Source organism: Microcebus murinus, chromosome 14 (genome assembly GCF_040939455.1).
Source record: "Microcebus murinus isolate Inina chromosome 14, M.murinus_Inina_mat1.0, whole genome shotgun sequence".
NCBI classification, from domain to species: Eukaryota; Metazoa; Chordata; class Mammalia; order Primates; family Cheirogaleidae; genus Microcebus; species Microcebus murinus.
Window position 1 is genome coordinate 46292249 of NC_134117.1, and position 4035 is coordinate 46296283.

Consider the following 4035-nt stretch of genomic DNA (forward strand, 5'->3'; position numbering starts at 1 on the left):
TCTGCCTCCTGCCCAATGCAACCAATATTTCTATTAGCTGTTTCCATTTCCAGCTCTCCTTGTCTACTTTTTGATCCTCAAGTAAGCAGTCTCCTTTTGGACAGTGCCTCTTGGGCTACGAGCCGATGAGAATGTACCTTGGCACAGAGAGAGCTCTATCACCTGCCCTCGTGGCCCCCTGGAATCCCCTTGGCCACTCTGGCAAGACGTGGCCTTGCTCTGGGCTGTGGCCGGCTCCTTTTCCCTATCTCGACCGTGAAGGGCTACGAGTTTATCATTATCACTTAACTCTTCACAATGTCTATCAAATGAAACTGGAGGCCAGAAGCCATGTTATTGGGGTGACTCAAATCCAATAAAAAGATATTTTAGGATGTTGTATAATTTGTTACTTTTTTACTAATTCGGACTGCCCTATAATGAACTGGGATTTAAGAAAACCACACTACCTCATGCAACCCTGACAAGGAAACCACAAAACTTGGAGAGACTGCAGGGCTCTCTTAGGGTAGAGGGGAGGGACTTCAGACTCCCCTCTCAAGCTCACCAAGCTCAGACCAGACCCCTGGCATGAAGCCCATCCAGGAAATGCCCCAAGTTCTTCACCTGAACACGTGGGAGTCCCATTTCCTCCCAGTGAGTTCACTGGCCCCAAGGGCACCATGGCAGGATGGAACCTTGTGTCTAGAAGCTGGTCTTCCTGCGACAGGCCCAATTAAGCACCAGCTGCGATCAGTTATCTTAAAGGCCAATCAGGTGCAGGAAGCTGGGTAGTGTGGGGGCTGGACTGGAATCTTCCAGAAAGCTAGCAAACTCTTGGCTGTCTAAAACTTCAACGCAGTTTGTATTTATAGCGCTCCTATTTAAAATTCAGATGGATCTTATTGAAGCTTCTGCATCTGAAGGTTATTAGGATGCTGTAAGAAGGTGGCCAAGATCGGGCTTTGTCTTCTGACAAGTTGCCAGAGACACACTGAAGAACCTTGGTTTCCCTGTTTTCTGTGGTGTGGGGGATCTAGAAGGATTTCTATGTCCCAGGGCCCAGTGGCTATTGTGCTTTCTTCTCACTCAGGAGAAAAACGCTTCTCTTAGAAAAGGACCCCAAATTCCTTGACCTTGAGATGTCACTGACTGGTGACATATTTGACTTATTTTTATGGAATTATCTCTAGGGAGATAGCCTTGAGCTTTGCAGTGTTTTTCAAACTGTATTCCTCACAATCATCTATGTTTCATGGAGTTTTCATATAGCCTGGTTTGGGAGGCTAGGGGTGCCACAATTGGGATTTTAAATAATTTTTCCTCCACGGTATTAAAAAAAATTGTATTTTGAAACTTCTAAGCTAAAGAACTGAAGGCTTAATTTGGGGTATTAGCCCACAATTAGTTTGATATTTTGGAACGATGAGAAAATTTCTTGCAGCTCTCAAATTCCACCATACATTTATTACTCACTACATGAGGTCTCACTAAGGTCATAGTGAAGGTTATAACTAGAGAAAGATTGTTCTGGTATCTATTTGATCCCAAACAAGCTGGTAAAAATAAGATCTGTGTTACAAAGTCCAATAACTTTGTTGTTCAAAGATATGTATTCCTCCCAGAGGAATATTTAATAATCAGTAATATAACCTACCACAATTACTCTTAATTTTAGAGTCAACATATAGAAAAAGCGCAAAAGGCAACTACAGTTATAGTATGAATCAAAGCACTAAAAACCTTTACCACATGAAAAGAAGAACACAGCTGACAGAAGTAGGGAGATAAAAGTGGTGTGTGCAATCTACCTTCTTAACCAAAGTCTTGCCCATCCCATTGGCTCGGCAGGCCTTATCCTGTACCCACTGTGATTATATAACTTATCATCTGAATCAGGACACTCTTGAGTGTGAAAGTTGGTGTTATTAATAATTACATCAGGAAAACAAATAAAAATGGAGACTGTTCTATGCAAACCAGGATGTATGATTTCTTACCTGGGCTACCTGCTCTACAGACTTCAGTGGACCAGCATGAATTCTCAGTTGTAGAAAAACAAGCTCTACATGCCAATCATAATTTGGCAGCACGTAAGCAAAGAGTTGCCAGTACAATTGTTTGCCAAGACCCATGGCTGAAACCACTTTTTTGACTATTGTTGTTAACACCTAGATACCACTACCAACTACTCTAACTTTCCTTTTGGTTTCTATGACTAGGAATCTGCAATTGTGGAAGAATGAACTTCAAATGGTGTGAGGCTTTGAGTCAAGAGAATCACAAGTCCATTGTGTCAAAGAAACTTTCATTTATTCAACAGATGTTTATTAAGCATGTTTTACATGCCAGGTAATTTAGAAGACAGCTGGGCTACACAGTGAGTGACCTTACTCACATGAAGTGAGTTTGGACTCTCCACGCATGAGCTCCAGGTAATTTTCACATGCTTATGACTTTTCTCCCTAATAAGATCATAAACTTCTTGAGGGCTGACCCTACGCCTCATGCTTTTATTTATTTCTCATATAACCCTTCATAGCAAGTGAAAGAAGCTTCAAATATTTGTTCCTATGAGATATCATCATATTTTATTCAGCTTGGGACATGGCGGGTACTCAACTATTGTTAAATAAATGAATATTTATTGTGCAATTTATTTCTTAAATTCCATTCCCTTGGTGAAACAAAATCCAGTTCCCCACCCAAAGAGAAACACTTAACCATTTGAGGAAGTTTAGTTTAGTCTGTTTCAGAAGTACTTTTTCCAGAAAAGTGGAGGCTGAACTGAATTCCTCTTATGAAGCAACACTATCTTGCTCATCTCAGAATCAGTTACCTTATGACATAGGCCAAGAGGGGTGTTTTTTAAAGGCATAGTTAGTACAGCCTTATAAGAAATGAAGCATATTCTAAAAGTTTTATTTTAGACTTTTGAGATGTCGATAAAGAATCCATCATGACTGAATTGTGAAATATTTATGAAATTGTCAACTCAAGGAACACATCTCCTCATTTTTTTTTCCACTCTTAAATTACTTCACTTAACAGAGGGGCCCAAATTTAGCTGTCCCATCATGATTTAAATGGCCTGTACCTCATTAATGTTGCTGGCATTTATTTTATAAAATCAAATCAGAATAGCATTTAATTTGGTTTTAATAGGATAGTTAATGTATGTTAATGAAATATCAATTGATTATTAAAATGGAGAGTGCTGAGGCGTAACAAATATGTGAGATATAAATCTTGTTGCTATGCCATTAATTCAGAATTACATAAGCAATAAATGTCTAATTAGATTCTTAGTAGTGATGAGTCGTAAGCATTTATTGAGATTCAATAAGATCGATGTCTTAGACTTGTGCTAAGGACCACAGCTTAATTAACTCTTTCATTCCTAATTTCACCAGTCTTTGCCATTTTTCAATTTCATAGAATATTAAGCTGGAGGGGGAATGCCAGAGATAGAGTGGTGATCCAAGTGCAGAACCTCCGATAATCCCAAACTTGTCCATAAAAAGAATACAGGACTGACCATTCTCTGCTGGGCTTGGATTCGGGGACTTTGAATAAGGGACTCACTGATGTCTAAGGTCATCAGACTTGAAGTGAAGTCTGGAAATTCAGCATGACGTGACAATAGAGTCAGAGCTTTTGCGTAATGTAAGGTGAAAAGTGAACCAGAATGAATCCCATCTTAAATGGAGGAGGAACAGATCACTCAGGTAGTGTGATTTTAGGAGTCCTTGCTACTCCAAAAATATCTATCCTACTTCTCTCTCATACTGCTTGAAAATCATTCAGTTATTCCTCTGGGCTCAATGTATTATTACCTCTTAATTCCTGGATTGTATAGGATGGCCATAAAGTCTGGAACCATCAGTAATTTTACAAGATAAATGAATAATTAATATAAAAAAAGGCATGATGTGTTCAATGACATGACATGATGCACTCAATGTGTTGTCCCTTGTTAAAAACACATAGCTCAACGTGCTGTGTAAAGTTGCAAGGAATGTATTTCATGAAAGCAGCATTTCCATCAATCCCCAA